The sequence below is a fragment of the Pseudopodoces humilis genome, chromosome 3 (genome assembly GCF_049639895.1).
Source record: "Pseudopodoces humilis isolate 2021_Gansu_Grassland_sample_001 chromosome 3, ASM4963989v1, whole genome shotgun sequence".
NCBI classification, from domain to species: Eukaryota; Metazoa; Chordata; class Aves; order Passeriformes; family Paridae; genus Pseudopodoces; species Pseudopodoces humilis.
The window spans coordinates 66,483,684-66,507,588 of NC_142202.1; positions in this window are offsets into that span (position 1 = coordinate 66,483,684).

A 23,905-nucleotide genomic window follows, 5' to 3' on the forward strand; every position below is an offset into this window, starting at 1 on the left:
CAATAGCAAGTAAATACGTTTTCTATCTAAAAGGCAAGCTGCAGAAACAGAAATGCTAACAAAACCAATGTTGGAAGATAGCTGAGAATAAAATTCCTATTTGATCAAAGGATTGCTGGGATTAGTCAGCTCTGGGGAAACAACAGGAAAAGAACATATGCTTCTTCTTGTAGCTTTTTCCTAGAGGACAGAGAGGCCTATATTTCAGTTTAGAAACCCCAGTGAGCATCACAAAGACTTGGGCACTTGTTTATCTTAATTATATATATAATCTTGTAATACATGGGAACCGCATTCTCTTGCTATATTTATGAAGCTAATGAAAGGGTGCCTTGCTCAGAAAGGAAGATTCTTTCTTGCTTTCTGCTTTTTCATCTGACTTTCCAGACACACAGCTGAGAAATGCAACATGGCTTCTTTTTACATGTGAACTTCACACAAAGCTAACAATAGCACAGAAATTGGCTTAGCCTCTGTTACCTCTGCCAGAGTGTGGGAAATAAAGAGTAAACAAACCCTGTCTTGAGTCACTGGTTACTTTAGAATTTCAGTTCAGAGAGAGGTCTCTTATTACCTGACCTTGCCAGAAAGGGCCATTGGTAAGTGGATGCTGGAGATCATTCCACTCAGAACAAGAAGTAGTTTCAAATCTCTAACTAAATTTACCATATACCCTATGATGAATGTGTTTGAGAAAGGTCAAGAAAACAATGACAGTTTTACTGTTTTGTCTTATTTCTTTTCATTTCATCTGCTCTTTTATCTCCACACGGCAACCTTTCACAGAAATCTAAGACATATTAAAAAAAAAAAAAAAAAGCCTGTAGTGAATTTAAACCTAAAATTTACATGAGGATTAAATGAGGCTTTAACTCCTTTTCTCTTGTTTATTAAATCCTGACCCTTTTTCTTTTTTTCGTTTTTTTTTTTTCTTTTGTAAAAACAAACTCTAATTCAATTAGAGAGACGAAGCAGAAACTGTTATTTAGAGCAAAAAACTGTTTGTCTTGGAACTGGGAAAATTTATGAAAATGATAGTTTCACTATATTTATGATCATTTTTATAGATACAAATTTAACATTGAGACTTTTCTTGACTTAAGACATGTCCAAGCAGATAAACACAAATACTAAAGGAAATTTTATTTCATATCAACTGCCCCAAAACCCCTTTTTTCATAATTAAAGCATGCTCCCCTCATGAGAAGAATAATCATTCACAAGCAGGTTTAAGTGGCCCCAGAGCACAAGTGGTTTTGCTTCTTGCATTAGCTTGCTTTCTTTGTGTCTGGGGAAGAGACTACACCTCCCTTCCAGGCACGGCTGTTTCAATAAGACCATCAATGTGATTTATCCCTGGCCTCATAACTCCAGTCATTCTATTGCTGCACAGTGAAATATCACTCCTAGAAACTCTTCTAGCCACACTCTTCAGGTCTGTGGAATTTTAAGAGCTGATGAAGGATGGTATTATTTGGCCTCCAAGCTGCCTGTTTGCCAGATGTGTCTCCTCGTTAAAGTTCCCCTGGTACCTTTCTGGTCAAGGAAGACTGCTAATCCTTTTAGCTTGGTCAAATTCCAGTTCATGGAGCTCCATTCTGTCTATATCAATGCCCTTCCCCCACTTTAATAAGAATACCTGAGGGGTTTGTTAGCTTGTTTTTGTGTTCCTCATATAAACAGACACACAGAGCTGTTCCTTATTGTGATATTTTGTAATTAATCTAAAAATGCACTGTATAGAACACAATAGGAAGGTAATGGGAAAATGTGTTGGTGTGAGTGAAATCAAATTCAAGACATAATGTCTTGAAACTATCAGCTTGTAAAATATGCAGAGATTGAAATCCCTGTGTATACATGGGGTCATTATTATGTTAAACAAAATCAATTTCCCTCTTCCTAGAAATATTGCTAGAATTCAAATAATTCATGTATGTCTAAATTGTATGATGAGTTTAATCATCAAAGAAAGAGTTCAGGGATGAGTTTTAGTAATTTTTTTTGTTTGGGTAAGGTCTTGGGTAGGATTATTTGCCTTTTATTGGTAATTTCTCCAAGTAATTGCTCTACATTATAGTATAAAGTTCAGTATAAAGTTCACAATGTCATGACCTCTTTAGCTCTAATTTCTAAAAAACTCCATTTCTAGTATTTCTGGAGAAAATACTGTCAATACTTGATCTCACTAATGTTTACTTTCAACTCATATACTTTTATTGCTAGTTTAAATATTAAGACCTTCCAGAATAGAAGTCTTATATCTTGTGAGTCCTTTTTCCAAAACAACTCAGAGCTCAGGACATGGAACTGGGATAAAAATTGTTTACTGCTTGTCTTAACACAAGCACTGCATATTATTGAAAGGGAATGGTAGCAATTAAGGTACACTAAAACAGAAGGGTGTGAGTGCATCACATAACTAGCAAGAAAATGCAGCTGCAAGAGAGCCTTGGCCACCCAAGGGTAGGAGAATCATGAACTCTGACAATTTCCTGTGAAAATATCTGAAACTAGTAAGGTAAACCACTGCTTACTGTTTACACCAAGGAGTTTTCATTAGTTTTTCTCATAGCCTCATCCATGACAGACTGAACATAGAAAATCATGATTAAATTTTGTATGTGAATAGAAAAAAAAAAAAAAAAAAAGAAGGAATAAAAATAAAGCTAAGACAATTTTGGTAACACTGGTTTTTTTCTGTCCATCCATGTATTGTATAGACATTGCATAGACATTGAAAAACACAAATAATGAATAGAGAAATACACAGCAAGGGACCATTTTTGTTTTTAGTATGAAAATAAGGCTAAGATCCCATCTCATAACTCAGAAACATATGTAGACTGTCCCTGTTTACCAGGTAAAAGATGTCTGATTACACTTATTGCTCTTTCACACTAGATTTTTATCCTATAAGAGTATGCATTGAAGAAGTAGAAAAACACATAGTTGATTCTGCAGCTTGTGATTGGGATTTCATGCCCTGTCTGCTGGAGACACATTTATGTACAAAGGTTAAATCAGATGGAGCAGTCTGCTAACCGTCTGTCAGTAGCAATATTGGCAGTCAAAATTTTGGTTACTCGTTATAAAATTCCTGTTCTGCTTTTTATTTGATTGATTAGCTTACTTTGATTTGATTGACTTATGCTTCTTTCTGGTCCAGTAATTTAAACAATTAGTTTTATATTTACAATAACCTTTATCTAAAGAATAGTACCTGAATTTCTCATAGCATCTTACATTTCTTAATATCAAACTATGACTTTGTGTTTGGGGACAGCTTACAACGCTAGGAAACGGTCTCCTTTTACTCTGTCTCACTGTTAAAAATAAAATATCATCTTCCCTGCTGAATATTCTTTAAAATTTGCTTCAGTCTTTCACACATAGAAAAAGGGATAAAAATTTTAATGGAAAAGATTGAAACCTCTTTACACACTTCAGACTCAGTAAACTGTGGAAGACTAGCAGTTAAGGATTTTCTATTTCATTTCACTACTTTAATATTAGAGGGTCTAGTTTTGAAAATCTTTTGCATGTTTTCTCTTTTTTATTCATGTAGACTCACTGACTTCATTATGAATAGAAAGTATCAGCATAGAGCTACCAGGAACAAGTCCACTTTTATACACAAAAGTTAAAAAAAGCCCAGTTTTTGATTGTAAGAAAAAAATGGCTACTTTTAAAAATAAAGAGTTAAGAGGTATAGCAAAATATTTAGGGATTTTTAATCATGTAATCTTTAAAATAAATCAGCTAATGAAGGAATGTAGAATTATTATTACTTGGTTAATAAGAACTTCTAAATGAAATACCAGCTCTTTCACTAAACATTTAAGTATTTGCTTTCTCTTGATCGTGCTTCCCATAATTTACTGAATGTTTGCATATACACAAATGAAAATGCAATATATTTTTAGATATAATTGCAAAGCATTGTCCTCACATACTCTGATGACACCCACACTAGTCTGTACCTTGTCTTCCTGACAAGGAATATGCTAATGTATGAAGTAAAAAATGCCCAGAGATGTCCTAATTTACATCAGTTGATGCTCCAGGTGATATGCTGTGGGACTGAAATAAGGAGTACTGTGAGTCAGATTGAACTTTCAGCATTTTGGCAGAATATTTTTCTGACACTTGATGAAATATCTTGCACAAGAAGGTCGCGTTAGCTAAGAAGGTAAACTATCTTTATCTTATGATGTGAAAAATATACTTCCTAATAGCAGTGAATACACCAGGAGTACAATCTGAGAGACCAATCTGATAGTTTAATATTGTGGAAAATGCACCACATACAGTGAAAGTAGGTGTGATGGGAAAGGGAAGAGGAATAGAAAACTTTCTGCTCTGAAGTTAAAGGCAATGAGGCATAAAGATTTCCTGTCACACAGTAGATTTTTTTTTTTTTTTTTTTTTGCTGTCAGGCAGCAGATTTTTCAATGCACAGCATAATATATTGTACATAAACTTTAATTTGTTAGGAATGTCAGTGGTGTGAAGTGCATATAACCCTCACCTATCTTTACTGAGCAATTTAGTTTCTGAGGATGCCTTAGAAGTGTTACTACAGTTCTCTTACACCTAGGTGTAATGACTTTTAAGTTAAATTTCCAGTGGTCTGGCTTGTAGTACGGACCATTTATGGAAAATATGATAAAGTTGCAGTCTTTGAGCTCATTTATGTGGAAAGCAATTTTGTATACTCGGCTGGAAATGTTTTGTTAAGGTGGCTGATGTGCCTACAGTACTGAAAATATGTAAGTTGTGGAAACTGAAGAAGGATGTATTAGCTTCTTTGTAGAGAAGATCAACATTAAAAGTTAATAATTTGAAGTAAAAACCATAATTCAATGAAACAAATGGTAACTTCTATTGATATTAGCGTAGTCCAATCCTTGAGCTTAGGACAAACTCCTCGACCAAGCTTTCATTTTGGGTACAACCTCTTACTGTACCCCTTCTTTCTATAAATGAGCCTAACTCTACAAATTTTTCATACTGAAAGATGAGATATAGATACAATGTGGACCAACAGGGCTTAAATCTCATGTTCTTTATTGTCATTGAAGTATACCAGTATTTTATTTCTATCTAGAGCAAAACATCTAAAAGCAGTGGCAACTGAGCACTCAAGCAAGTAAATTGAGGCTTTGTTTTTCCAGTGTTCCAAAACTTGGGCTGAAGTTGTCTCAGGACAGGCCCATACAATCTTACTAACATGTACATTCCTAGGTCTCCTTTCCAAAATAAAGATATGCAAAATTTACTCCCTCAGTCTCTAGACTATAAGAATTTTGTCATTTTTCTCTTTCTCTCTCTCTCTTATCCTGCATATAAACAGCTGGTGTGATAGAGGATATGGACTTGCCTTGATGATTAATTTATATTGTGCTCTACTTGAATAATAGATTAACAGAATTTTCCTGGAAATAAACCAGGGTATTTCACCACATTCCCTAACTAGTCTAATTTAATCTCTGGGCATCTTGGATTGCATAGCCTTTGGCTCAGTTTAATTTCAGAGAAGCCCTGTAATATTCACAGAAAAATGTAAGTGCCAGGTCTGACTTATGATCCATACCTGCGATATAGACTTCTAAGTCCTGTGTCAGTTCTAAAACAGATGGCTCACTCTTCTCACTCTTACTATTTCCAACACTCATGCAGAACATTCATTTACTTGAATGATGAGCCCTCTGTAGTTCTTAAGGCTTAATTCTCCCCGGCTGCAGATTTTTAAGTTTAATGAAGAAATGGATCATAGTCAAGACAGATCCAGTTAGGAAGTTGCTAACTTTTTTCATTTGATGCCATAAGGTGAAAACGCTGTGATTCAGCGAAAGCAATTTTAGAAGGAGAAAATAAATACTCTGTGTGGAGAAAACAATATGAAATAAACAGTCAAATGGTTCTTGCAATGGTTCAGTTGTTTCTATGTCACCTATCTTCTTTCAGCTTGAAGGAAGTTATTAATACTTATTCATGCTTTACCACTTGCTTATTTTTGCATTTATCCAAATAAAAGTCCTTATTGAACGTCAGTGGTCTGGTCAACAACAAGCATTTTTGAAAAATGTTTCCATTTTTCATATAAGATATTTGCAGCAAGAATAATAAAGGTTCTTTATATGGTTTCTAGATTTACTATTGAAAAGCTACTAGTTTTATAAATTACATATTCAGTTTTTGGGCTTATTTATGTTATTGGTGCATAAAATAAAATTGACATGCAGATTTGCTGCTGATTTCTCTTAAAGATTTATTGCTGGTTTACAGAAATTCTTTTCTTAAATACATATATTCAGATACATTCTATTTTCAGGTATAGGTAAATAATTCCAACTAGCCAGTGACTACTCACATAAGTGAGAGGAAAGAAATGATCTGGTGCTCAGCTAAAAAAAAAATGTAGAAAAACATAAGATCTTCATTCTGACTTTCAGACTTTTGAGAATAAAAGGTTTCATTTTCTGAAATACAGAGCTTTTCAACTGTATTTACATGAACTATGTAGACAACAAGATATCATCTGACTTATTTACTCTGTGTTTTTTAATGTCATGCTGTATCATACACAGAGCTAACAGTCTAATCATAAACGAAAGCAGTGATAGAGCCCTCACAAGAGAACTCTTAGAATACACTAAAACAGTGGAGATAGTCAGACTTGGAGAAAGAATATGGATTATTTCCACATGGTATTAGTTCACATTTTAAATTGCTCCATTTTATCCATATGTGCAGCCTCACTTTGATTTACTGGTTGCAAGTATTCAAAAGGAATAAAAGATTCCTGAAAAATTCCTGAGCACCCAGGGATCACATTAGGAATGCTAAAGCCCTGGTAGAATTAAATCTGGCCAGGGATTTCAAGGGCAACAAGAAAACTTTCTCTAAGTACATAAATGGTGAAAGGTAGATTAGGGAAAACGCGAGCCTTCTCTGGAAGAAAATGGGAAACCTAGTTACCTGGCATATGGGGAAGGCTGAACAATTCAACAACTTTTTTACTTTGGTCTTCACAAACATGTGCTCCAGCCACACTGACCAAGTTACAGGATACAAAAGCAGGGACTCTCACATGCTGTAGGAGGAGATCAGGTGTGAGACTGTCAAAGGATCCAGAAGGTACACAAGTTCATGGGACTGATGAAATTCATCAGTCACGGTGATGTGGGTCATGAGGGAAGCGGTGGAAGAAGTGGTTAAGCCACTATCCATTATATTTGAGAAGTCATGGCAGTCCAGTGAAGTTCGAACTGACTTAGAAAAGGGAAATATAACCCAAATTTTTATAAAAGGGAAAACCATAAAGACCTGGGTATACACAGGCCAATCAGTCTCACCTTGTGCCTTGCAAGAACATGAAGATTCTCCTAGAAATTACAGTAACATGGAAAATAAGAAAGTGATTGGGTGACAGCCAACATGGCTTCACCAAGGGCTAACTGTGCCTGACATATTTGTGACGGGGTTACAGTAGTGGTGGATGGTGGATAACCAGCGTCATCTGTCTGGCCTTGTGCATTTCTTGACAGAGTACACATGACATCTTTCTCTATAAACTGCAGAGCTGTTGGCTTGATAGATGGGCTACTTGATTGATAAGGAATTGACTGGATGGTCTCACTCACAGGATTGTGGTAAATGGCTCAATATCCAGTTGTAGACCAGTGACAAGTGGAATTCCTCGGCCTTCGGTTTTGGGATCAGCACTGTTTAGCATCTTTGTCAGTGGGCTTGAGTGAACTCTCGGCAAGTTTGTCCACAACACCGAGTTGTGTGATGCAGTCAAAGGACTGGAAAGAAGGGACATCATCCGGAGGAACCTTGGCAGGTTTGAGAGGTGAGACTGTGCAAACCTAAAGTTTCAGAAGGCCAAGTGTGATGTCTTGCACCTGGGTCATGGCAATCCCAAGCACAAGCAGAGAATGGATTGAAAGCAGCCCTGGGTAGAAGGACTTGGGGATGTTGGTGAATGATATGCTGGACATGACCCAGCCATGTGCACTTGCAGCCCAGAAGTTCAGCTGTGTTCAGGCATGCATCAAAAGCAGTGTGGACAGCAGGGTGAGGGACCTGCCCATCTACTCCTCTCTCATGCAGTGTCCAGGTCTGGGAACTTCTTAAAATAAGAAGGGTGTGGACCTGCTGGAGTGAGTCCAGGGGAGAGTCAGAAAGATGATCAGAGGGTGGGAGCATGTCTCCTATGAAGACAGGCTGAGAGTTAGGCTAGTTCACCCTGGAGAAGAGAAGGTTGCAGTGAGACATTATAGATGACCTTCAGTATCTAAAAAGGGACCGGCAAGAGAGCTGGAGTGAGAATTTTTACAAGGGCATGATAGGACAGGGGGGCAATGGCTTTAAAATGAAGGAGGGCAGATTTAGATAAGATATTAGGAATAAATTCTGTACATTGAGGGTGGTGCAGCATTGAAACACGTTGTACAAAGAAGCTGTGGACACCCAGTCCCTGGAAGTGTTCAAGGCCAAGTTGGATGGAGTTCTGAGCAGCCTGACCTAGTGCATTACATGTTGCACATGGCATGGGTGTTGGAATTAAATGATCTTTGGTGTCACTTCCAACTTAAGCCATTCTACAATTCTATGAAGTCTTACAAAAGTTTACAAAAAGTAGATTTCCAGAAGATAAATATGAATTACATTATCTCCGGTAGGACTTGACATGAGAGCCCTATACACCTACAAAAAAATCTTTGCAACATTAGTGTCTCATTATGGACTTTGTGTTGGGTTCTTTTTCCCTTTGAACTGAAGACTGATGAGAGGGAGGCTAGTTTTTTCCCGTTTGGTCTCAGTTGTTTATTTTTTCTTATCAGCATTACAAGGTACAAGGAGCTATGTGCCCTATGATAGTAAAGGGGTAAAATGGCCAACAAAGATCTTCTTCAAGGTCTTTTATATGTCCATTTACCCAATTAACAGATGCCAACTAAATTATTTTTCTTAGTGATCCAATGACACAACACCTGTGTGCTGCACTGCAGCATTTTTTACCCAATCACCTACTACTACCCAAAAACCCCTCAGAAAAGAACATGAAGAAGAAAGAAGGACAAGAGACAACACCCTAAATCCTCCATCTTGTCTCCTGTTCTCTAAACTACTTTTTCACCCAGTGATTTAAGAAACTTTCTAATCTACACATTTACACTTTTCCTATCTAACTTTAGCATTTGTTTTCATGTATCACCATGAAAACATGCTCATGAATTTCATATTATATGAAATTCAGTGTTTTTTTGAATCTTATAACTAAGTATTAGAAACAAGGGCACACACACTGTAGCTCAGACTCCAACACATTAGGATTTCAAATATTGACACCAAATATCCTTGTGCAATCCTTCAGTCAAGAAAGAGAAAAAAAAATATTGAACTAACAGTAAGTATCTTTACATTTACCTCTGCATTTCCTCCAATAGAACTGAAAACACAAAAGGAGTTTTCTTGCACACATTCAGTTAGTATTGTTAGGAAAATGGGATCTACTTGCAGATATCATGTTAGACTAAAAATGGGTTACACATGTCAAATGAATTATTCATTATAAACTTCTCATTTACCTCTTCAGTTAGCAAAACCAATACCCAATTCAAGAGAACATGCTTCCCCAAATGCATGAATAGTTCCCAGGCTCAACTCCTGGAGTCTATGCCCCTTCTAATCAGAAGCCATTAAGTGTAGGTCAAAAATAGTAAATGAGATTGACAAAACTATAAATTTAATAATAAGTATGATACTATTATGGGTGATTTTTATCTTAATTGGTTTTGAAAATTAATTGGGTGGTAACAAAAGCTGGAAAAAAGCATTCAATTTAAATCAGACAATTAAAAGTCCCAGAAGACTTGTGGCTGATAATATTAACCAATGTTTAAAAGATTAAATTTTAGCTTCAGAACCTGAATCATTGTGTAATATGCAGGTGAGTCATTATCTTCTGCTAGTAGCAAGCCTAATGAACCCTGTCCATAGATGTTCATCCTTGTTATTAAATTACCTATTTTGGTGTATTATTCTATTTTATAGCTGTCATTTAGGAAAAAAAAGAAAAAAAAGAGCCCACTGAACATGGTTTTAGCATTCAAAATTTATTCTGTGACATTAAAGGGTATTATTTTCACATCCAATCATATAAACTTTAAAACTTTCTATTTATAAACTTTAAAAAAACTTTCTATTGCCTCCTAAGTTTGACATTTCAGGGGAAGATTTTTCAGGATATTAATGAAAGCCTGTTTTGCTGTATTTTGAAAGCTATTGCATTTATAATGGGTTTGCATTACTCATTTTGGAAATGATCCTTGTTGTCTTCTATATGCATCATATAAAGTATAGCAATGACATTTGTTTTTCTCAAAAGTTTTGTGAGAAGAAGCAATGCCCAACTTTCGTGTGTCTGAAAATAACTTATCCATATGAGAGGACAGAGTATTTCCTAACGTCTTCAGAGCCTGAAGAAGCTTGAATCCATGATTTGCAGATTGAGAAGATTGCTATAGTTATTCTGTTATGGAGATTTTTGAGGCCATGGTATTGCCAAGAATGTAAGAATCAATGGAGTTCAAAGGTAGTAAAAGCAGAAATGAAAACATGGTTGAAAACCTCTGGTCTGGGTACCACTCCACACATCACACCTTTCAAGCACCCCAGTAGTTTATTATGTACTTCATATTATACTGTGACAACATACACCTTGAAAATACAGGCATGTTAAGGTTATATTAGTATCAGGGACATAAACACAAATCAGAAAACACTAAGTATTGGTTACTGAAGGAATGCAGCCTGGTGTACAGGCTAGAATTGGCTTTAGGGCATAAGAAAGAATAAAAAGGAAATTTATTCAGCATATGAAAATCTTTCTTTATGTTCTAAAAACACAAAGGAGTTAACAAGAAGTATAAAAGACAGCTACAGCCCCTACACGAATGGCAACAAAGAGAAAACAGGCAGAGACAAATTACTCTGCCTTTTCTCCACTGGTTAAGGATGTCACCCCTAACTAATGCCATTACTTATCTCTTGGGTTCACACTCATACATTACATAATGCTGCTTTTAGATTTGTCATTTACCATGTTTTGTTAGTGCGAACTCAGCTTCCACATGTAAAAGATTCAATTTTACTATAACATTTGGTTATGCAAGCTGGAATTAAAGAGGAAATGTGTCTGTGTGTTTCAAGCTGTGGCCTCCCCATGTCAAAATGTGATCAATAACGTGGCAGTGAGTCAGAGGAAATGACACTGTAGAAGATAACTATTGCATAAGGACAGACATTCCTGAGAAAAGAAACATGTATTTTTCTTAATTCCCTCTTCAGCCTTCTCTAGGTGGCACTCCAGAGTACCACAAAGTTAACACGAGAGGTAACTAACTCAGAGAAGTGAGCTCAGTATCAGCAAGCTCATGTTTGTATGGGTGGAGAACCATCTAAATATTTAGAAACCTATACATGAAAAAGCCAGAAACCACTGAACTTGGCTGTGTGGAATTCTGCAGTGGACTGAGTAGTCATCTGACCTACAAAACAATACAGGAGGAAAAACAAAACAAAAAACAATCCAACAAAAAACCCAAACCAAAACCCTCACCAGATACAAAGACATCATTCATTTTCCTTCAGTGACTAATATTTCATCAAGAACTAATTCCTATGCCTCAAAATTATGTGGTTTGTTGTTTTATTGCTTTGCAAGCCATCTTCAGATATTAATAAATGGCTTTGATATTGTTTTCATTTGTAGAATTTGTTCTAAGTTATTTAAAGTTATTAAAAAATCAGGTTGTATATTTCTAACTGCATATCTGACCAAATTTACGTATGTCTCAATGAAAGAGTCTTTTTTCTAAAGTCATACTTCACATAGTTTATTCATATGGAAAGCATAAAAAAAGTCAGTTTTATCCTTTCTTTTGAAAAAAGGGTAAGAAAAAGAAAGAAAAGAAAGAAAAGAAAGAAAGAAAAGAAAGAAAAGAAAGAAAGAAAGAAAGAAAGAAAGAAAGAAAGAAAGAAAGAAAGAAAGAAAGAAAGAAAGAAAGAAAGAAAGAAAGAAAGAAAGAAAGAAAGAAAGAAAGGAAGGAAGAAAGGTAAAAAAAATAAAGATTGTTTATTTCAGTACAGTTTCTAAGTTTTGAGTTTAAAGTAGGTCTGAGAAATAACAGAATGGCTGAGCTTTTATGAATTCACCATGAGTATTTGTTTTCAAGACTCCACAGTCTTTCAAGGAAATTTATGACAAGTTCTTTACATCTAAGGAAATTCAAAACTTTTCTGAGGTTCTCTGAGAAGCCAAAAGGTCTCTTTAAAAGATACTGGTGTAGTATGTGGAAGAGTCTGAAAAAATATGCTTAAAGTTTTGTTGGTAGTGATGCTTTTTTGTTTGGGGGTTTTGTTTCTTCATTGTTGTGAGGTTTTGTTGTGTTATTGTTCCTTTTCCCCATGAGATTGCATTTTTCCTCCTCCTGTGTTTATTATCAAATAAAATTTGGGCTTGTATACTTTTGGACCATTCGATTTCTGAGATGATTCCACTTCATTCTGTTGTAAAGCAGTCTTGAAAGCGTTCTTCTTGAGAAGAACTTGGTGCATTCAGAATGAGTATACTTAAAGGAAAAAAAATCTCTCATAGTTCTGCTTTTGTTTGTACACAAATGGAAATGGAAAAATACAAAGAAGAAAATAGGTCTCCTGTAAATACTTCTGGTTAATTGAATATCTTTCTGTCTAGTGTCTGTTACTAATTTTTCTTTTTTAACCTGCTCATGTTATTGTGCCCAAATGGCAGATGGTGTTACTGTTTCACTTTCCTCTTTCGACACTGGCTTTGTTCAATCAGCACCACGACAGAGTCCCTGCCCGATTTACCCTCATGTTCTCCATCTTGCATTCCAGGTGGCTGGGTCCCTCACACTGCACTCTTCCTCTCACTAGAAGATGCAGATCCACTGCCCTACCCAGATAGCAGTGTTCAGGTCATCTCTAGAAGGCAATGTTTCAATTGACATTTCTCTGTCAAATCTGCCAGCAGGTTTAAAACCAGATACACACAGGCAGCAGGGTCTATAGGCAGTGAAAGCATGATGGCTGGAGTTTTATTTCTTCAGGGGAAAAAAACCACAAAAATTTACTGCTGCAATAAATTAAAAACAAAAAATAAAGAAAACGGAAACCAGAAATTTCTCATGTTTTTTTGGTCATTGAATAAATAGAGTAGCAGGATGCTCGTTCTATCCAGTTAATTTCTGCTCTTAAAAAAGCAGAAAAAGAAATAAAACCTGGACCACTCACTACCCAGGTAAACTGAGTCTGCACTCAGCTTTACAGCGAAAAAAATTAGCAATTGTGCTTGTTTTGGCTGAGGTAGAGTCAATTTTCTTTGTCGTAAGTAGCATGGGGCTATGTTTTGGATTTATGGTGGAAAGAGTTTCCATACTTCAGGGAATATTTTTGTCATTGCTGAGCAGTGCTTGCACAGAGACTTTTCCACTCCTCTCACCACTCCACCAGTGAGTAGTCTGGTGGATGAGGGGGGACAGAGCCAGGACAGCTGTCCCTGTCTGAACAATGGGATTTTCATACGAGGTCATGCTTGGCAGTAAAATGAGGGGGAGGGTTGGGGGTTGGAGTTCACTGCTCAGGGACTATCTGGATATGAAGCAGTGGCTGAGAAATTGTTTATTTGCACTGCTTGCCTTTCTTGTGTTGTAGTTCTTTCACTCTTAATTTTCTTTTCATTGCATTTTGGTATTATTGTTGTTAATGATGGGTATTTTCTTGTATTTAAATTCTTAAACTCATGACTTCTACTGTTTGAATTCTCTTAATCCAATCCTACTGGGACAGGGAGTAAGCAAGCTCCATGATGATGGTGCAGGCTGGGATAAAAACATGGGAGTCATAAAACATGTTCAAAGGTTAGTGGATCAGTACAGAATGGGACTTCTCAGTTATGTCTGAGTCAGGTAGAACCATTTATTCTTGGATCCATAAACATCTATTTTGAATTACACTATGGTCAAACTCTTAATTTTTAAAAAATCTCTTTTCAAAAGATACAATAAAAAAACAAAACCACAAATTTAAAAAAAAATATGGGAAAAAAACATAATAAAACCCAACAAATATTTTGCATTCAAAGACGGGTATCTTCTTTCATAACATTTGATTGCTAAATCTTCCATGAATATGGGTGTGTTTATGTTCAGAGATGTATACAGCTCTGCACATTTAGATGATTCTAGCAGGAAAGTTATCAACACTGCTAATGTATTCCTGAGGCTACAGGACTGCCAGAGCTTTCAGCTGTGTCTTTTTCTAAAAAATGCATATCAAAGGCTCCAGCAAGTTTTACCTGAAGAGAGCTAGATAGTCAATAGAAAATAGAGAGTGAATGAAAGAAAAATAATGAAACAACTGTCTTCCATTTCTTCCTGACTGCTGTTTCTTGCCTGTCAGGACTGTTCTCATTCCAGCAACCCCATGATGCAATAAACCCCAGACCATTGCTTATGTGCTCCTAGCAAAAATCTCACTATTTTTGTCTCTCAGGCCTGGCCTTTTATACCTCTTTTAATCTGCTATATATTTACTGCTTTGTCTCCCTGACTGTTTCCTTTGTGCACTACCCTTTGATTTTCCAGGACACTTCTGTTGCCAGCTAACATCTGTCTGAACTACCATTCCACTTCTTTTCTTGCCCAATAACTGACCAGTGAGGTGAAAACAAAAAATAACTTTCCTTCTTGCAAGTAACTCACATGTATGTGACGGACAATAGCTCAGATATTTAATATCAAAATCTGACCACAATATATCTTCTCATCTCTTGTTTTTTCAGACACAATTTTCAACACATTGCCATGAATGCATAAATCTTCTGTACACATGTAAACATTTGAGATGTCATTCTTCTATGTATTTCCTTTCATTTTTACCTAATTAATTTACGAAGACATAAAAAAAAAGTAGAATATAATTCAAAATGCCTCATATTTCACAGGAAAGCTATAAGCAATTTTAAAATTAAATGTTATTATTATTCAAGTGCTGTCAAAACAGGTTAGCCTAATTTGATCCACAGTGCAACGGTGTAACCATTGACAGCTTCTTTGAGGATGTCCTTAGACAGTGATGAAAACTGCACTCCATGTCTCATCATATGTTAAAGGCAAATGAAGTGCAGAATATCCCTCGTTTCATCATCTTTCCAACATTAAAAAAACAACATGCCTGGTTACACTTTCACCATTCCACTGATGAATAATACTGGACTCCTTTAAAGAGTCCACTGGTATCAAATGAAAACCCAATTATTGTAAAATTAAAATTGTTGTCTAATAATTTATAGTACAATTTTACATTTTAATTTGAAGAAATTCAATATTTTAGGAATAAAAGTTAAATTTAATATTACATTTCTTAAAATATAAAAACATTTTCTTCACCTTTGAAATTCATGAAACCATCAATAAATTATTGATCACCAACACTGACTAATTTTACTTAATAAATAAAATTCAATTAATATTGTCAGATAGAGCCTTTACTAAAAGATGCTGCTGACTGTATCACTCATAGCAGAAGTTCATACTGTGGCTCGCAGGACACTGTCCAAGTTCTCTTGCTACTGTTGACCAGCCATGCATTTGATGTGTGCTTTAATTATTAGTGAAGATGGTTGTTCCCTATAAATGAAGAGCATGAGAAATGGTAATGATATTTTTCCATGTGTGTCTGCAGGTATGTATTTGATTTTGGCAAAATCAGAAACAAATAACTGCAGGAAATTGCCATGAATAGCCCTTGCGGTTTTGTGCATCCCTGAAAGCCTCAGTGATAGAAGATTATATCAGAGAATATATAAACTTACCAAGCTTTGCCAGAGTCAGGCTAGGTGCACAATCTGTGCAAACTGCACTAAATTATCACATTTTACAAGCCTTTCCTGCCTCTGTGTCAAATGACATTTCCAGGGTTAACAGAATCAACTCTTGAGACTTTCTGAGTTGGAGGGAAAGTCAGAAGAGAAACAAAGTTGGAAAACTTAAATCATAACCAGGGAGCTAGGTCTACCTGCTTTTTCCCTCTGTAAAGAAAGGTTCTTACCCATCTGGTGTTTTTTTTTCAAACAACTGCTCCTGTGGCAGTGAAGTTCTCAATGCCTCCTGAAGTGAAGTTGGAGATGACAGCCCTCCTGCTCCCACTCAGCTGTCAGAAGGTTGGCCATACCTTGATCTGCCGGGGAAGAGGAGACCAGACAGAAAACAGACGAGATGGAAAGTACCTTGGACATCAGGCAAATAATACAAATTACTTTTATTGTATTTACCAATATTTTAATGCAGTAAATTCAAACCAAAATGCACCTTCAATAACTCATTGACAAATTCTTTTCTTACAGTGATAAAGTCTACCTTGTTCAAATACTTCTTTGTACCAAATGAGAGAATAAAGTGTGCTCCTTTTGTGAATGACCTTGTGAATTCCGGAACAGTTTTCAAAATCAGTTATTTTGAACTGTGTTTTGCTTAAATAAACAGTAAGTTAACCTATATGTTTTGGTTTGCCGAAACCACTTTAGGGAGAGCAGTTCTCTGGGAACTAAAACTATAAACATTCAAATAAAATGTTTTGTAGGCTCAGTGTTAAAAGCTAGATTTCAAGTTCTATGTAATATGTATTTTGTGATGTTTCTCAAACCAGAAATATTAAAAAAAATCCTGATCATTGTTTATGTTGTTTATTAACATAGTTATTTAAATGTTTAGCCAACACAAAATAAGGCTTTGGAAATCTTTCAGGAGTGAATATGGAAAATTACCTCTTTCACAGATATTGTCACATATGATTTCCTGTTGATTGTGCTATCAGATCAAACAATAATAGCATAGCTAAAAAGTTCTAAAAGTATTTACTGGAAAGATAGCCACAATACTTATTTAGGGATTACTTTTCTTACAAAGTGGCTTTACTACCTTTTTGATTACACATATGCGGTTTCCATAAATTCCAGCAAATTTGATCATGCAAACACAGATGTGTATTAAATTTTTGATGTAATCCAGTTTCTGAAGCCAAAATACTTTTCTCATATAAAATTCCTGAGTCTTTTTTCCTAGCACAATGTAACCAATAAGTCTCAAAGTCTTAATTTCGAGATTTAACTGTTGCAAAATATCCTCAGAATGGCTTTGGCAATTTAATAAAAAAAACTGCTGTGCACTAGCATCCTTCTGAAAGGCACATAAAAATAAATCCCTTCAAATGCATTCTTTGCTTTAATGGTTAGTTCATGTAAATTTAACTGTCTTTGATGATATGTTTTAATTTCTGCTTCTGCCTCTGGACTAACACAAATGCAGTTTTACTGATAGCATCTCCAGCATTGTGTGCAATCTGAGATTTAGCAGATCAGCATTTTTGTGAAGAATGAAAACACGGACACTTGCAGACCTTAACACTTTTAACCCTGCTTTTTTGAGAATTTTGACTTTTCCTTTCACAGGTAGAATGATATTAGGAACGAATGAGGACATTAATTTTTGTGTCTCATCCATTAATTTTCAATCAGTAGTGGATCAGGTCTGTGGAAAAAAACAAAAACATCAAAGAAGGAATTTCTTAGAATTTTTCCCCTCAAACACTGTGTAATTTTTTTTCCTTTGAAATCCATAAATCCGATCACTTCTCTCAGTTTCTCAGATATGTTGAGATTTTTAGGTAATGAATGGGTTGGCCTCATCTCCTCTCTTACTCCTAAATATGTACTATCATTTGTGTCCTTACAGTTGACCAAGTCTTGGGTAGCTGGTTGATTAGAGTGCTCTTAACCTTGTGAGTCCAAAAATGAAAGTACTTGCTGAGACTGCTGTTTCCAAGCAAATCTGTGTCTCTGCTCGGGGATCAGATTCTTTCTCCTGTGGTAAAATTTGTATAAAGAAGAATTCCATATTCATAAACATTACTATTATTCATACCCTCCAATCTCCAATGAGTGAATGAGGAACATATTTTTTTAGAATGTAAATTATTTTTTATGCTGGTGAAATAAACAATACCCATGAATCTCCCTGGCTGGTATAATAGTCAAGATGGGTCCACATCCAGATGAAAGAATATTAGGAGCACCATGTGAATTTGAAACTACCCCTGGGAGAACTAAGATCCATATTCTAATGAGCAGATTACACCCATCTGTCAGAGATCCATCCCATAAGCTAGACTCTAAAAAGAGGCAGAACTGTCCACAGAAACTTGTGACATACAAGTGCAGAGGCAGAGCTGACAGCTGGAAGATTCTCCTGAAGGTTTCTGAGGCTTTCTGAAGGTTGTGTTAAACACACACTATTGAATACAGGTCATATTCAAGTACATATCATGTGTTATTTTCTCTCTGGTGATTACAATGCCTTAAGCTATTGAAGTATGATGTGCTAATGTAGCTCAGCTCTTTCATCAGTTTAATGAACTATTCCCAAAGAGCATCTGTCACTGGGAATTCTTTCTAACACATGAGAGAAATACAAGACCACTTGCTGAGCAACATACCTTTCAAAGCTACATTTTTCTGCTCACATTGATGCTGTTTTGAACTGCCTAAACTACCTCCAAGCAAGGTCAGTGGGACACTGGTTGTGATCTGGTCAATGAACTGCGTGTCTGAGCTGCCTGAACAGCCTCAAACACTGCTTTGCCAGAATGCAGCTGTCCTGCACTGCCTCCTACTGCAGCGGGGCATTAGCAAGCTGTGTAATGTCATTTGTTTTTCATTACACATTGACATGCATACTATATTAGATAAAAATAACACAGAGATTCATGTGTCTTTTCCTTGATTAAACTCATGAAACAATGAAAAGCTGTCAGTTTTCATAGTGCCTGAGGATTTACTGAATTTTTGGAAAGTAATTTTTGTTTATTTCAGTGAACTGAAGCAAATACTCAGTTTTAAGTACTCTTTTTACTGCGATGCTAAATAAAGATGAATTTTTCATCTTCTTGAAGATGTTAGAAAAGTACATTCTTAAAGCTTAACATTGTGTTTCAAAACAGGTCAAAACTAACAAATATTGAATGGTCCTCTTCTGAATGGCAGTTTTTATTATGCTGTTTTTATTATGTTTTTATTATGCAGAAATTTGCTTCTTCCTTACTTGCTGAGTATATAGAAAATTCTTGTCAAAGGCAAAACAAGATATCCTAGGCAACTGAACATTAAGTATCAGCTGCTCACAAGGAACAACCAAATCATTAACGGAAATTCTTTGGCAAATATTTTTATTTCATCAATGTCAAACATTTCCAGTCCAACAAAAATAAAGGTTGGTTATGCTTTTGACATTTTTGATCTCAAGCTTCTTTATAATTTTTACTTCTAGCATTTTACTTTCATTTAAAGTATCGTATATAAAGTATTATATTGTCATTAAAGTATAATATATAAATAGACATCTATTAAAATGGATGTATTAAAAAACATGTATTTCAGGAACCTGAACTTCCCAACACCAGAAGAAGGATGGAGGGCCAATGTACTGATTTATATATTGCACGTTGAGTAGCAAATCAAACTCTGCACTGAGTCACACCACCTTTAATTAACACACCAAAATGTTTCCTCTCAGTCTGCTAGCTTTTTAGTTTACATATAGTAAATAGAAGGATAAGTATGGAGATACAGAAATTTTTGTTAGTATAAAAGGAGTATCTGCAGTAAGATAGGTGGTTCTTGGGGAGAATTACCTTGAACTGAAGTAACACCACTTTAGGTAAGTGGCATAATATTTTTTGCTGCAGGTTATGCATCAGTGCTGCTGTGACCAAGCAACCTGCTTTGTCCTTGTCCTTTCTCTTGCATAAATGTTATTTGTACTCCTATTGTTAGGGACTGGTGAAACTGTGGCAGTGGCAAGGCTGCTGCCGTTGCATGCCTCCACCTGGCATTGCTCCTCCACAGGCAGATGAACTCCCCAAAGCACCTTTCAAACGCTCCTTGTTACACACTTTTTTTCTGGTGTGATGACAAGAGAGAGGGAAGTTCATAATAAGACAAATAAAGTATGTAGGTACCATATAAGTTAGTGCAAATTCTGCATCCTAAGTGAATGTGAAACTTCCTGAATATAGATTGGATGTAATGGGTAAAAATCCGTATTTCTTTTTTATACCATGCTAATTTGGACTATGCTGCTAGAAATTAGACGGCTAAACAAAAGTTTTTAGTTTTTGGATGATACATTCTTCAGGCAACTAAATATGGAATTCAGTTTTTTAAGCACACAGACTGTGCTTGCCAAGCAATTGCCAGAGAAATTTTAGATCTCCTGCATCATCCAAAGCATCCGGACTGGACATAGGTTTGTGACATAAGGAGGCAAGGAGAGGATATATTAAGAATATGTGTTAGAAATCTATTGATGATGTACTGAATCCTGCCCAGAAGAACCTCTTCTGCTAGTGCATTTCTTAAGACCAGGGAAACATCAGAGAAAATGGGCATGGAAAATATTCAGAAGCAAGCGTTTCTTCCTTTGCCTGGTGTGTCATCAACCTTTGATATGCATGGCCACAATGAAATGGGAAAGGCAGATGCTATTGACAAATTTTTCAGAATGGCTGGATAAGTTTATAACTAATAATAACATTTATAGCTATCCATGTAAAGAGGCCGGCAATTGAATGTTACGCTTCAGGGAATAGAAAAACCACTATAGAGGAAAACAGGAATTTGTTTATTTCACTGTCATTCTCTGTGAGTGATATTTCTTTGTGAAATGTATCATATCGTTTTGTATTTTTTTCTTAAGCAGCCATATGGTTCAGTGATCTGTTTTCATACAGTAAGTGCCACAAGTTTGTGTTTCTTAATTTTTTAAGTTTATTTGCGATTTCTCTTTTATTTTGAGAAATTTATGGATCAAATTAACCAAGACTTATATAAAAATAACACCAAGTCAATATTAATGCAGGGCGCACTGTATTTTTCTTGAGAAACTCTACTAAAGAACCCTTATCATTCTTAACTTAAAGGAACAGACTTTTTTCACTGTCAATTAATTTATATTTTTATGGTGGAAGAACAATTATAAAAGATAAATGTTTAATCAAATATGGGTCTATTCAGACATAAAATTGTAATTCCACTACCATAACCATAGCTTTGAAGTACAACACCACTTTCTGTCCACACATAATAATGACCTGTAGGGGATAAATGTGACAAAAGGGAAATCCACTACTTGATTTACAACTTCGTTTTTTAATGACGAGACAAAGAAGTAGCAAGAGAATGCACTTATAAATCCTTCTATTTTTCATTCTCAGCTTTCTAAAGGAAAATATGGGTAGATAATTTAAGGTCACTTGTGTCAAATGAATAGTAGCTATGAAGCTTGTGATTTTACCAATGAGTGGAACCTTGCTTAATGTGCTACTTGCAAATTCTACATTAAGAGACTGAAAGAAGTCACTTGAAATCTGAAATTCAGAGCTTGAGTCAGTCCATTTACCTCTTCCTGTAACCAGTCCATTAAATTGAAAAACAGCTGATAAACAAATCCTTCAGAGCCTTCAGCCAAGTTTTGTGTTTACTGTCACAACCAGGAATGAGAAGGAACCAAAGACTAAAGACTGAGAACTTTGGCTGAGTGCTGATGGAACTAGAGTTTCACTGTCTTTGTGATTTATTTTTCTGGTTCTGATAAAGACTGAGGGACTCCCTTTTCTTTTCAAGCCAGATGTGTTCTTAAAGGTAACAGGAGTAAGGGACAACAGATTTTTGGCAGCGGTAATGCCTGTGGCTCCTTTTGAAGTCCATGAAACTAAGCCCAAATAACAACAGTTTACATATCATCTTGAAAGGAAATACCTATTCCACACTAGTCTCATGTGAACCAAGTCTAAATCATGTAGAGTAGGGGGCTGTGGAGTCCTCACTTGAAGCAGGAAACAGTACAGATACATTGGCTTAGGAGGCAGGATGATCTACAGTGCATGATGTAGACAATAACCACCAGATTCTGCTCAGTACCTTCGATCCAGGGCAACATCCCCATAGAATAACATGAGCAGCCTTTGTTCTGGGGATGTGCTGCAGCTGTTAGAATATAAGTACTATTCTTAGTACTTGGACCTACCCAAGGTATTCCTGGATATGCTGCAATCATATATCCACTGATGCTACAGAGGTAATAGTAAGCGTGGATGCATGGCATCAAAAAAAGACCCAAGCAGCAATCTGTCTGCAGAAGCTGGTGGTAGCTGTCTGTCTGGAAAGAACAAAAAATATTGAGAAGTACCGACATGGTGCCAGAATTTCCCCAGCCAGCTCCCAGCACCGAGCCAACAGTGGGCCACTCCTGGAAAGCAGGGCAGCTTAGGGATTATGCTCTATGGCACTGGCTGTCCAGCGTCGAGGGCAGGAGCAAGGATGAGGGAGAGGTCTTCCATGTGGCTTCCAAAATGGATTTATTCTCTTGAAGGTTCCAGGAATGAAAGACAAGAGATACAGGAGTACAGCAAGTCATATATGGGGGAGGAGCAAGGGGAGGGTACAAACAATAAACCAATAGGGAAGACTTAGGGGAGGAGCACAAGGCGGGGTTACATAATACATAAACCAATGGGGAACACCAGGGGAGGAGAGTGGGGCACATGGGCCAATGGAGCTTGGAGGAACAGGGGAATTCCAAACGGGGCAGTCCAGACAGGGGTTGACACAAGGGAGGATTGACAACTTAATGGGAGGGGGAACAGGGAACATTTGGGAACAAGAGGCAGGTATCAGGGTGGATTGGTAACCGGGGTAGGCGGGCACAAGTGGGACTAAAGTATTAACAAGGAGGGGGTACAACTTAATAATACAAGAAAGTAATTGAGTAAAATATAATGAACAACAATGCACTGCAACAAAAATAATTCAGGAGCAGTGTGGTAGTTACACCTCAACTGGATTTCAGATAATTTCTAAAGGCATATCACAAAGCTCAACTCTTTGTTTATTTATGTTGTTTAAACAGAGTTCTTCTATATTTATGCAGAGAAAGATAGAAAACATTTATTGTAAAGGTAAATAAAGGCCTATGACAACAGAAAATGTTTCTTAGTTTTTTACTTCACCTCTTATTTATGTGCAAATGTAAAAAACATGATTCTTATCTATACTGAATGTGTGTTCTTGTGTGTGTGTACATCTAGAATACTCCACTTACGTGCATATATATTAACAGTCAACATATGAATTTATATATGATACATATGCATCAAATGTAGATGACCAGTTGTGATTAGTTTGCACTTTTAGGATATTGCTGAGAAAATAACTCCATAAGTAGTATTTTCAAAAGGAGTTTAGCTGCTCAGCACTGCTTTCAGGTGGAACACTTAGTTAAATGATCTTAATTTATTGATAACTGAATTCAGTTTTAGTTTATAAAAATTGCAGATTATGGTGGCATTTTTACTCATAGAATCCCAGAATCAGTTAGGTTGGAAAAGGCCTCTAAGATTATGAGACCTCTGAGATGTAAATAGTTATATCCAGTTTCTAACAAAGAAAAGAGGTCTTCATTAAGTCAAATTCCAAGCTATAAATACACAGACACAGGCACACAAGCACACACGCACACACACAGATTCATCTACGCACTATCATCCCATTAAACTTTAACACATTTCAAAATCATACAGGTACAGGATAAATCTAAAAAAGCGTGAATTAATTAATTAAGCATTAAATGTTGTAGTTTGTTGTGAATACAGCATATTTAATGAAACTTACTTAGGTAAATAATTTGCATCACTTTTGTTTTAATCAAACTAAGGGGAATTTTTGTCTCATCTTTCTGTTTGTTGAAAAGCAAAC